This window comes from Electrophorus electricus, chromosome 18 (genome assembly GCF_041902795.1).
Source record: "Electrophorus electricus isolate QZ-2024a chromosome 18, ASM4190279v1, whole genome shotgun sequence".
NCBI lineage: Eukaryota > Metazoa > Chordata > Actinopteri > Gymnotiformes > Gymnotidae > Electrophorus > Electrophorus electricus.
The window spans coordinates 3,781,035-3,794,471 of NC_137514.1; the positions used below are offsets into that span (position 1 = coordinate 3,781,035).

General features: G+C 38.1%; 1 long non-coding RNA gene across 1 annotated transcript; it reads left to right on the forward strand.

The window, feature by feature from the left end:
* Positions 1–1,367: 1,367 nt before the first annotated feature.
* LOC145651948 (uncharacterized) lies at positions 1,368–3,172 on the forward strand. Its single transcript, XR_014118125.1, has 3 exons — positions 1,368–1,395; positions 2,503–2,572; positions 3,096–3,172. It is a non-coding gene; the product is annotated as an uncharacterized LOC145651948 (long non-coding RNA).
* Positions 3,173–13,437: the final 10,265 nt, after the last annotated feature.

A 13,437-nucleotide genomic window follows, 5' to 3' on the forward strand; every position in this document is an offset into this window, starting at 1 on the left:
CACAAACAGACAAACACACACACACACACACTTGCAGTCACATTAAATTGTGCTTAAAAGCCAAAACTATAGCCACTATGATGCTACAATTATGAATTGGATTACAAAAACAACCATGTATTTAGTTATATATTTTCAATCAATATCAAGTTCTTTGCTTTGTTTGTAAAGGTAATTTGATTTATTATATATATTCATAATTTTAGTAAAGTAAAAGTAATCTAAGTCACATTTAAACATTCATCAGCCACCATCACTACTAAACTTGTCAGTGTCTACCATTTTTTTCAAATGATGTGACTAGATTCAGTTGAATAGCTCCTCCCTTTCCATTTTGCATTGCATTATGGGACAATATTGTCCATACAAACCATACACAGAAATGACTGCTTCTAAGTATGCAATTGGGATGCATCCATTAGAACCATCCAACTGTTAGAGACACTTGTAATGAGAGCCTGCACAAAACTATTTTGAAACATAGTGTGTCAGCAAGCTTCAGTTGCGTAATTTGATTTGATTTTATTACAGTAGTGGAACTAACATGACTGATCATGACTTATTGATCCTTATATTCTGAATTGCTCCTAATTTTCTGAAAATTGGTGGGGCGGGGGGTTACATAATGAGAAATTTCAATTAAACTCTCAGTACTCACATTTAAACAGCAGTGAAACTGTTCTGCCAGTAAGTTTAAGCAATTAATTATTTTCCCACCAGAGCGTGCAAGGATGCATTCCTCTAGAGCAGAATGTTTGATTATCATCTCCCTCATAATGCAGGCTGCCCATTTACATCCTGTTCTCATTTGGTCTGAAAAACAGACCCATGAATTGAAGAGTAGGGATAACAGTGAAGTTTTGTTTTTTGTTTTTTTTGTAAGTAAAATGTAGTCCTTTGCTTGTATATAATGTGACACACACGAGCTATTTCTTTGAGCTTGTCTAAAGTGTTATTCACATTCTCACTTTGGCTCAGTGCTTCTTTCTGGAGGTCTGGGGTGGTGCAGTGTCATAGACTGAGGTTGTCTTTAGCTTTATTTGTACTTTGATGACAGCTCAAGGCTGACGGAGGATGGCAGCAAGTGACTACATTTAGTATTTTTGAAATTCACTTTTCACAAATATGCATATTTCTTATTTTGCATTATCACAAGCTATAAATAAAAACTCACTGGAACATATTTTGCTGCCTGTTTGCCATGGCCTTCTTTCTCAACACCTGTTTAAAAACCACATGAGCATGCAACAAAGCTGCTTTAGCCAGGAAGGTCAAGCACTCCCTAAAAGAGGAAGGAAATAAATGTGTTAACCACATCTAGCTTTTTAGCTTTGTGCTGCCTCTGTTCTTATCATTTGATATTTGAACACTGGTGATCAGTCTTGTCACAGAACGGTAAGACTCTTTCTTTAGGTCACAACAGTATTAATGCAACATCAATAAAGATTAACAGAATGTAGATTAACAGAATAGAGATTTTGGTTTAATTTCCTAGAAAATGATTGTCTAATTATCAACTAATTTGCAGAACCAGTAGAAAATTACCATTGACAATTCTGTTATTCTAATGTCAGGCATTACCATCATCTGGGACCGTGCATGGTTGTTCTATGATTCTGTGATGGACTGCTGTTTCTTTACATTTTAAAAAATATTTTCAAATAGGATGGCTAAAGTAGTTTGTGGTTAGAACACATGGTCTTGTTACTTAATTCTGTTGTGAAAATATTCATTGAGACCAAGATACATTCTAGTGTCCAGTCCTACTTTGCTAATAAAGTGATTTATCATTCTGGTGCAATGAAAGTACATAGTGGGGGGGAGGGGGTATTGTATACACCGTCCATCAAAATGATTTATAGCTTGTTTTTGATTGATTGACAGCTGTCAATCATGACACCCACTTACACCCAGAGCTCTACATGGTCTTGCACCTCCCTACCTAGCTGAACTCCTAAACTCATACTGCCCCACCCACTCCGCTCTTCTGATGCAGGTCTCCTCTCCAGCATGACACCATATGAGAATAGAGCTCCTAGTACAGACCTGAACAACAAGCTCTCACTACATACAGTTTGGCCACTTCAGTCTTCTACACTGATTAGGACATAACAAAACTTATTATTAATACAATATGTATCTGATTTATGACTGTGTAAATACATTTGTATGTAATTCTGAGATGAGGTGTTAAAATAGTTGAAGTTGTTTTTCTTTTGTTAAAGTTGGTAGAATGGTTTTGTGTTTTTATTTTTAATCACAATTGCTTTCACCTTTTTCATTTACAGTCTGGACAAGGATTCCTATAAATCCTTTTGTGATTCAATCTAGACTAAATTGCCCTCAAGGAATAAAACTCAATTGAAATGAGATGACAAGAGCCAAATTTCCTCAGTAATACAGTTGTCATCAGATCAGTCTGACTGATATTTGAAACAGTGTAAATAGAAGCAGAAATGTGATGCACTCAGCTGTGTTGTGTGCTGTTGTGTGTCTGTGCAGGTTTGTTTAATGATGTCACTCAGAACTCCTCTTCTAACTCTCACTCTCATCACTCTGTTCATGTCTCTGGGTAAGACTGCAATCTTCATCAAAAGTTTATTATATAAAGATTAATAAGTTAAAATATAAAGATTTTCTGACACAGTGTTCCCATTTAGTTAATTTACATTGGTTACCAAAGCCCCCACATCCCCCTCACCACTGCTACAGAGCTTGCTGAGTGCTTTGCAGTTTTTCTCAAGTTTAGGGCAGTCTTAGATTAAGAGCACACTGTGGTAAGATTAAAATTCACAACCCCACTATAACTACAAAGTGCAGATATATTTTTTGTTTGTTTTTCTCTTTACTCAACCTCATATATTATGTGACTGAGCGTTAAGTTGTTCAGAGTCACTAGTGTCCACTTCTCCCCAACCTCCTCCACCACCCTGCTACAAGCTCTTCTCACTTTGTGGTTTAGCTCAGAATCAGCTCAGAGTTCTGCAGTACCTGCTGGAGTTAGAGAGAAGAGAAGTGAAGCTGTAAGAGAACTCCCATTCTCTTATGGGTCCCAGACTCCTCTAATGACCTCTTGCATGCATCATATGTTTCAGGGGTTGATGGAACAGAATGGAGTGTGAAGTACAAATAAACTGAAATATGTGCTTTAAAGGGGTTCACAGTGTTTATCAATGGCACTTACACAAAGCCAGCAGAGCTGGGAGTGAAAGAGGAATTTTGGGTCACAGAGGATTTCAACGCAAATGAGAACAAGCCTGTATATTGCAGACCAACTAATGACTCAGGAGGGGTGCAGTGTTATGTAGATAAACAGCAAAAGTTCTCCCTCAAACTGATTAATGTAACGAAGGATGATGAACATGACTATCGCTTCAGAATCATAACAAATGTAGCCAAACAAAAATGGCTGGGAGATCCTGTTAAGATCAGTGTCACAGGTGGGTTAAATCTTTAATTCCCCATTTTCTAACTATGAGGCATAGTGTCCTTTACCCAGAGAAATTTGAGTCTTGAAGTTCATTAATGCCTATTTTTAACTATGATGCACATTCTCACTTCATGCAAAGGCATTTGAGTTTAATTAACTTGATTATTGAGAGTTGTTAAACTGATTAAGGGTTACTCTGATATATTAGTTGTACTATGCAATTTGTTTCTCTCTTATTTTTTAACAAATTCAAGACAGTTTCATGACAGCAGAATTATTTTCTTAATTGCTTGAAGTTTTTCTGGATGATTTAAAGGCTGTCTAATTGTGATGGACTTCCATTCGTTTGGTTTGATGATTTTGTCATTGTCTTAGAGCTCCTTGTGAACACTCTTCTTGAAGCAATAGAGAGAGAAGCAGCAGTTCTGACGTGTACAACCACCTGCAGTCTGACTGACAGTCCAACATTCATCTGGTACAAAAATGGACGTCGTTTATCGTCCAATACAAACCCACTCCACCTGCGGCCAGTCAGCAGTGAGGATGCAGGCAGTTATAGGTGTGCTGTAAGAGGATATGAACATCTCCCCTCTCCTGCTCAAACTCTCACAGTCAGAGGTGAGTTTACAATGTTGGTTTCATTATATGATTATCTGATTATTGCTAAGTTCATTTCATTGCCAATTTCAGCTCATTTCTCAGTTAAAATGTAAAAAATACAATGAGGTAGTAGTCTTATTAGAATTATATATATATATATATTATTTACTTTGAGTACATGAGGCATTTCATTACTATAAAATGCATTATCCTCATGGTGTTATTGTCTGATTTAAGGTGAAGACATTAGTAATGGTGGGACAACTATACAACATCTCCAAAATCAGCTCTTAGAACAGTAGAGGATACAAGTCCATTAATGAACCTGGATATAAACACTACGCAGCTGTAACCCTACATGTCTTTGCACCACTAGTTGATGCAGATCATGCCTGTAGTCTGTAGTCTGTAGCCTGTAGTTGGTGTCCATCAGTCCCTCTGGTGAAATAGTGGAGGACAGTTCAGTGACTCTGACCTGCAGCAGTGATGCCAACCCACCTGTGCAGAACTATAACTGGTTTAAAGAAGGAGGAACCTCACCTGTAGGATCTGGACAGACTTACAACATCACCATCAGCTCTAATAGCAGCGGCTGGTACTACCGTGTAGCTCAGAATGAACATGGGATGCTGAAATCAGCTTCAATAGATGTCACTTTAAAGGGTGAGACAGACGGACAGTTATGTTTCATTTTTCATTCATCAGTTCATTTACTTATTCCTTTGCTAATCAAATTACAAAAGCCCTATATTGTGTTTATGAACAATAGTGTGTGTATGTCTGTTTCTCTCAGCAGGTCACTTCTACATTTTGCCTGTAACTGTTGGAGTCAGCCTCTGTGGGATTGTACTTCCTCTCTCAATAGTTTTATTTGTGAAGAGAAAAAGTTTAAGAAGGTAAAGTGAAAGATGTTAATATAAATTACATGAATAAACGATAACTTTATAGTACCTTATTTCTGTTCCTTTCCAAAAGCACTTTATTAATATGGAAAATCTTTAAAATATGACTAATATCATAAATACAATTATATGAATAATAATGTTTATTCTCTGTTTTCTGTTTGGATGAACACTGACATTTGGGGATTTTTGAGCTCAGAGGCAAGATGAATCTGATTATGGGGTGAGCTATCACAGAAATCCAGATATATTTGTCAATAAGGAGTCTTAACCCTGCTAAAGAGTTCATAGAATTCATGTCATGACAAATCAGAGCCTTGTAATGACAGTGTCAGTCTTAGTTCTGTATCTTTAGCATTTGAACTATAGAATCTTGATAGCACTCTAGAATCTTTTTTGAGATGGGATGTGTAAAGCTCTTGTCATTTTTACTGAATTCTAGATGAATACTACGAGACACAGCTTTCTTACATTACCATGACTATGTAGAATCCAGAGGAATATATTATTAAGTTTAGATATGGCAAAATATACAGGTTTTTTTTTGCTTTTCTTTCAGTTTGTTAAGCAATATGAAGATGTGTGTGTGTGTGTGTGTATTTTGTTATTCCAAATGTCCTTGTGATCTGATATTCTTTCCTGTGTTTCCTTTTATAGGCCTTAAGGAAACAACATTAAGAGAATCATCACTGAGAAATCAAACTTGCAGCTGTATCCCAATGCAGTCAGAAGAGTGAGAAATATAGAGGGGAAGAGAGATGCATGATCACATGTAGAGTACACAAGTATTATTTCCTTCAAAAGAAAAGCTTTTCAGTGTTTTACATTAATAATTAATGGAAAAAATGTTGCAGCCTTTCATTTTTTTTGGAATGTTGGAAAATAACCTTGTTCCTATTTTGACAATCTAAATAATTAATACATCTAAATAAAAATCTAAATAATTTTTGTTCATTCAATTTTTATCTAGTCCATTAATTTTAATCTAGTTAAAATACTTGAATGCAGTTTCCTCAAAAGCATCATGATGTTTATATTTTGTTCAAGACGTGTACTCAGGGATTCTCACTCTAGCAATCTGGACTACAATGAAAATAGAACAAAATAATGTAAGGTGATCTTGAATTCAGGTGATGATGCCAACGGCCTGCTGGGTGAGCAACCACACTCTCATGATGGGCCCGTGTGCAGAACAGTTAGCTCGTGGAACAGGTAAACAAGAAAAGTAAATAACCAAAAGGCAGGGAGTCGAACCCCAGCCATTTTGTTGCGAGGTGAACGAGCTCCTGCTAGACTGCCCCGGCCATAAAACAACCTGTGCGTATATCGCTCTTCACAGGAATGGAGGACTAGAGGGAATAAAAAACTAAACACCACACCGAGCTTTGGAAAATGCAGAACCAAGCACACCATGGGAAGGATGGCAGCCCCAATGCCCTGGGGAAAACCAAACTAAAACTTCCTAAACAAAACCAGAGAACAAGGAGTTGTAATGGCTAAGGGGAGCTTTGGAAGAGAGTCAGATTTGAGAAGGAAAACTGGAGAAGGGACAGAACATGTAAAAACACAAACACCCTCACAACAGAAGCGCTTACAGACCTCAATACTTAAAGTTACTAGCTAGGCACTTGGCTCAGAACTTTGGCAAAGACCCAGCACTGAGTGACTGGCTCACTGGGCTTATATAGACCTAGCCCAGCTGTTGGGCGTTAAGCCTGATTAGTGGTGTGCCTGACTCGAGACCTCCCACCACCAGCACCTATAAGACTGACACCTCTAAGTCAGGTACAAAAACTAATTACTCTAATCTCCTTATCATGGACTTATTAGCATATAGCTGATGGCTTATTGAAAGACACTCTGACCTGCTAGTTACATTAAAAACAGGAGCATTTCCAGCAATGGATAAAAAGTCTGGCTTGCATATTTACCCTTGTAAAAAACACAAACATGCAAAAAAAAAAACAGGGTTCCATTGGCTCAGGTCGTGCAACAATAGAACAAAATACAAGGGTCTTGTGTGGAGCATCCATTAGTTCTGTTGGAGTTAATGGGCTGCCCATCTCCTGCCCACAAAACCTTCCCTCAGTGTGTTACATGTGTCAGTGACTGTGGAATATGCTTTCACCATCCATTTGTGTTCATTTCCAATTTACATTTTAATCTTCTGGGTTGTGACATAATGTCTAAATTAAGCATGATAATCATGGGTCATGATATAATGACCTCTCTGGTTAATGATCTTTCTATTTGTGATTCTACTTACACCTGCAGTCAGTTCTGCCTTCTCTGTGAGTTGAATACCAAGATCAAGTGGGTACAGGGTCTAGCTTGCACCTACACCCCCCATGTCATGTAGGCAATACCTGCTCTTGCCTGAAAAGGAGGACAGTGTCAACATCATGGACTTTCTGCTGTCAGAGGAGTTCTGACACCGATTGTGCCCCCTTATAATACTCTAATCAATCCAGTTTGCAGCCAGATTGGAGGAGGTGGCATTTCACACAAGATTTTAGAAAGGTCAATGATCTTGTCATCCCTCGCTTGTACTGGACGTCTCTTCTATAATAAATATAATTACACACACACACACACACACACACACACACACACACACACCAACCATCATGGTTGATGTTTGTTCTGATTTCACTAGCATCCCTGTGCATGTAGACACAGCCCATTTTTGCACTTACATTTAGGAATAAAACAGTTGTCTTCCTGTGTGCTCACACTCTGTGGTTGCTGCTGCTGCTGCTCAGAAAATACTAGTCATCAGATCACCAAGGTGTTAAACACAGCAGCCACACAACATGACAGCTCAGAGGTGTAGTGGCTATGAAACATTTTGACATGAACTCGTAGTTTGACTGTTAAACACTCTTCTCTGCAGGGCTCTTCAGCCTTCATGCTGCATCAAACGCTGTCTCTCCTAAATTCAGCTTGGACACTGGAGGAACACAATGCTTTGCTCTTATTCATGCATGTTATTCATCTGTTCAAGGATAAGCCCCTCACTATGTACACACACACAGTCGACATGCATGTGGTGTCTCCCATGATTTCTGATGGATTTGGCCACAGAACTGGTTTAGGGCAGTAGAGGGAAAGATCATATCACATTCCACTCTCATTGCAGCCTGACTGCAAGCTTCCCAGTCATTTAGCAGTTATCAAAGTAACAGGATATGACACCCCAACCATAAGCAACAAAGCAGAGCCTTACTAGCTGATACAGCAGAAAAATACTCTTAGGATGATTGATCAATTTTCTAAATGGCCTGAGGTATTCCTGAGTGCAAAGGAAAATGTGAGAACAATAGTAAGAGTTATGGCAAGAGATATAATACATATGTATGGAATACTGCCTTCTAATAACAGTGATAAGGGCCCAGCATTCACATCAAGAGTCACTCAGCAGCTCTGCAAATATCTGTGCGTATATATCTATGATCGACTGGTTGTTTCACATCCTCTACTGGCCTCAGTCATGAAAATGTCTCCTTTCAAAGTTTTGATGGGAAGACCATTTCCCATGTTGTGGGTAAAGGGCCAACCAAGCCCCATGCTAGCTGGTAATTTACACACAATTATCTCTGATTGTACAGTAGCACTCCTTGAAATTCTCACCAGATGGCAAAGTGCTAATCGAATGTTTGCTTCCTAGGAGATTTGTTGAGGCTCACTACACACAATCCGCTACTGTTATTGTGATAATCCAAACAGCTGTACTAACTGATGCTCAGCCTCAGTTGATATTTGCTAGTAGATTAAAGAGGCCCCCAGTTATGGTGTACTATTGTCTCTATGTGTGTTTTGTTGTATGTCTGTATGCAGGTAATCCATGGTGAATCTTATTATGCTGATGTTCAGACTGAAGGGCCTCCTATGGTGCAAAGGAAACATCGTGTGTGCATTGTCCCTGGAAATAGCTGTAAATGTGACACAGCACCAGTACTGTGTGGCGTGCCTCTCCCTGTCCAGCAGATGGAAAAACACCCCAATGTACCTGTTGTTAAATGGGTCATATCCGCATATGGAATCACCCTTCTGCTAGAACTCCATCCCCCATTCTGCTGTTCCTGGGAAAGTCACACTGTCACCACACCATCAGTGTCATTTCACTTAACAACACGAGGATGTCAGAGTTGTTCGATGTAAACTACGGGCATTTGGACTGGCTCCTGTTTGGACTGGCTCCTGGCTCCTGTTAGATAGCTGTGTACTCAATACCTCATGTTTCTAATTAACTTGGCTTGTTATTACTACTAACAAAGGATGATTGGACAATGGTAGCTCAGTGGTTCAGGTACTTCATTTGTAAACAGAAGGTTGCTGGTTTAAGCCCCACCGCTGCCAGGTTGACACTGCTGGGGCTCCTGAGTAAATTCCTTAACCCTCAAGTTGTACTCAGTCATAATTGTAAGTCACTTTGTATAAAAGTGTCAGCTAAATGTAACTGATTTAACCAATGGCAAAGGTGATTTCATATTTTTGTAAATAATCTGCATATCACTTCCAGGAGAAATGAATATTTGCCACATGTAAAAGGTGTGGTCAGACCAGGAAATTTCTCCAGATAAACTGGCCTTGACTGGAATTTTTTGCCTTTTTATTCTCTGTTGTTATTCTGCTACAGTAAAAGCCAGCAAAGTAAGAATAAAATGTATCTGTTTTCTCTCTAAAAGTAAGAGTAAAATGTAAAGCAAAGTAAGAATAAAAATAAAGAATAAAGAATAAAAGAATATTAAGAATAAGAATAAAAAAGTAAGAATAAAGCAAATTAAGAATAAAATGTATCTGTTTTCTCTCTATGCATGCTTGCAAGTATAAGAAATAATGCTGGCCTAAGTCCACATATTCTGCTACCATGTAACTTCTTCATTTGATGCCTGCTTTGCTTGCCAAAGACCACATTTGCCTTTGTTATTGTTCTTCCTCTTTTTTCCCTGTGCTTGCTCTTCTTGTCAAACACAGGTAGTCTATAAATTACACATGCTATCTAACTACAAACTGACTCTGTGTCTCACTGCTGCTCAGACGCTCTCTTCAGGTGCCTGAGGTTCACAATCTGGATGCAACCAGATTCCTCACTAAGAACTGACCAACCAAATACTTAACATCATATATACACTGTGCCAGGTAAAACACTCAGATGTAGTTACGCCCAAAAGGACGTGTTCTCAGAGATTCCCACTCTAGAACTAAATTAAATTTTGACAGCGTCATGTTACGTCAGGACTGACCAACCAATCTGAATGGACTTACACACATAAACAGGGATGTTAGTGTATGACAGAAAGAGGAGTGTGCAGAGCTACTCGTTTGCAGCTTTTTAATAAAATATTCAAAAACTGAGAAAATGCCCTTAGATTTCATTACGATGCTTTGGAGGAAACTGCATTAAAATAAATGGACTAAATGAATGAATGAATGAAGGGATGAGTGAATGAATGAATGAATGAATACAGTATTAAAATAGTAGTGACTATTTTTTATTCGCATGAGGTTCATTTAATTATTTAGATTAGCAAAGTAATAAGAAGGTTATTTTTCATCCTTGCAATAAAAATGCAAAGGACGCTTTTATTTTAACATTTTCTGAGTATTAATCATTAATGTAAAACACTGAAAAGCTTTTCTGCTGAAGGAAACTACATGTTAAATTTATTCTTCCCCTCTCTATTTCTCACTCTTTTGACTGCACTGGTGTCACGTATGGGCCCCCTTCTGGCATCCCTGTTTGCATGATTTCCCTGTCGTGTCTTTGTTTTCCTTTACTTCCTGGTTGTTCCGTTCCTTATTTTCGTTTTCTCCATGCCTGTCATTCCTTTTACCTGTTCCTCTTTCCCAGTGCTTGTTTTGGTTTAATATGTTCCGCTCTCTGGTCTGTATCTCCACCTGTAATGATGTTCGCCTGTGTCTGGTTAGTTTATAAGTCTTGGTTATTTAAGCCCTGGCTTTGTTTTGTCTTCCAGTTTGTCGGTTATTTTGGCATGTTCGGTTAAGTTTCTAGTTGTTGTCACTGTCACTGACCTTGTCATTGTTTTGCTGTTTGCTTAGTTCGTGTGTTAATTTGTCTCAGTGTTTTCCCGTGTCTCTGTTTGTTAGCCTCTCATGTTTTGTTTCCTTTGTTCATTAAAAGCCTCCTGCGTTGGCATTTTGCTTCTGGCCTAGTAAATGTTACTGCAGTAAACGTTACAATTGGGCCATAGCTGCAAGTTTGATATTTCTCAGGGATGATTCTCTTAGTGGTGTTTCCTCAAGGCCTATAAAAGGACACACAGGAAAAAATATCAGAATACAAGGATATTTGGAATAACAATGGACACACACACACATGCACGCTCATTCAAATGTCATAACAAAATGAAAATAAAATCACATTTTTGTGTTATCTAAAATTAATAATAATCTATTCCTGCAGATTCTGTATAGTTATGACAATGTAAAGTAGCCTAATACTAAGAAAGCTGTGTACTGTATATTTCCAGTATTCATTAAACCGCAAGGTTTTCTGAGAACTACAAATGTGGAACACAAAACTGATTGAAGAAACCCACATGTCCACACTGATGGTTCAGCAGAAAGATGCTCGTGGGTAGACTTTGTTTGAGTAGAAAAGTGTACTTATTACTTCAGTGATCCTATTGATAGATTAGGTGCAGCATTATTTATAATAATCTAATAAATTCAAAAATTCACTTTTTACATTCTGTGAAGCAGAGAATTAACATACAAAACAGAAACAGTGTGTGTGTGTGTGTGTGTGTGTGTGTGTGTGTGTGTGTGTGTGTGTGTGTGTGTGTGTGTGTGTGAGAGAGAGAGTTCATGATAGTTGACCTGGTGTATGACCTTGCTTCCAGTTTTCACTTTACTCTTGTCTTCTCTAATAGTTAGTCTGCAGTTGTACATTTGTATATATTCAACTTTTTCCTTTTGTTGAGTGGTCACTGGTAAGTAGGGAGTGACTGCCATTTTGTTTTGGGATGTGGTTTGATCGGTTTTCCACTTAGGGAGTAAATGTAGTTTTGTGTGTATTTTCTTTTGTGTAGGTTTAGTGAGTGGCTTTTTTTTTCTAGTGTGGATTTATTTGTTACTTTGGCCTGGGTCACTCCTGATGTTATATTAGTGTCAGACCGTCTCCTGTACACTACACTGGCTGTCATTGAACTACTTTGGTCTGTTGCAATCTGATTTCATTTCCACTACAGACTTGTTTAGACTTTTTTTTTTATTTCGGTCACACTTCCCATTATGGCCTGGAGCCTCGACGAGATCGTAACAAAGTGTAATTTAACATAATACATTTCACTTAATTTTACCTTCTTAAACTTTCCCGCTTCTTCACTAAAACTATTAAGAGGAACTACAATCCCACAGAGGCCGACTCCAACAACTATAGGCAATATGTTGAAGTGGCCTGGTGAGAAACACAGACACATATACAGTATAGCAATTATAGTTTGTAAATATGAATGAATGTGAGTAAATGAATGTCGACTGATGAATGAATGTCAACAATTAAAACATAACTGCCTGTGTGTGTCACCCTTTAAAGTGGCATGTGCTGAAGCTGATTTCAGTATCCTATGTTCATACTGAACCACACAGCAGAACCAGATCCTGGAGCTGTTGATGATGTAACTCTGTCCAGATCCTACAGGTGAGGTTCCTCCTTCTTTATATCTATCTGGTGTAGTTCTGCACAGGTGGGGTGGCATTGTTGCAAGTCAGAGTCACTTCACTATTTCACAGATGTATAAAAAGACATTATTTGGAGGATCTAATACCCACAAAAGGAGAGAATGTGAAGAAATGAATATAGCATATTCTGCCTGAAAGGAGGAACAGGGAGACTATAGTTATGGTAAACATCAACCAGTGATACAAAACCATGTAGTTACAGCTGTGTAGTGTCTATATAAACGTTAATTAACTGACTTGTATTTGAACTTGCATTATCCACTGTTCTAAGAACCGATTTTGGAGATGGAGATGATGTATGGTTGTGCTACCATTACTGTTTTCACCTTAAATCAGGCATAAATAACACCATGTAAAGAACGAATTTGATAATAAAATGTCTCAAATTAAAGATATTCTATTGTGACATCATAAAACAAGAGCAAGGTGCAAGTGAGGAGCATAATTGTTTAATTCCCAAATGCAACCAAAGACAGAAAATACATTTTCAAAGTAACTTACTAAGCAGAGCCTTTAACTTGTGGGGTCTAAATAGGCTGGAGACAAATGAGGTCTAGGTCTAGGTGATTATTCAAGTAAACAGGTGATTTGGATTGGGGAAGTGAATGTGTGCAGTGATTGGTGGATGTGGTCTGTAAGGGCTGCCTGTGTACCAGCGAGGGTCTGACATCTATACATGTTGAAGATTTAGTGACTCTTTCGTGTTTCATTGCGTGTTTTACATTTTAACTGTGAAATTCATTTAGTAATAGTTTATATTATATAATCAAACAATGTAAAGCTTTCATTAAGCTGTCA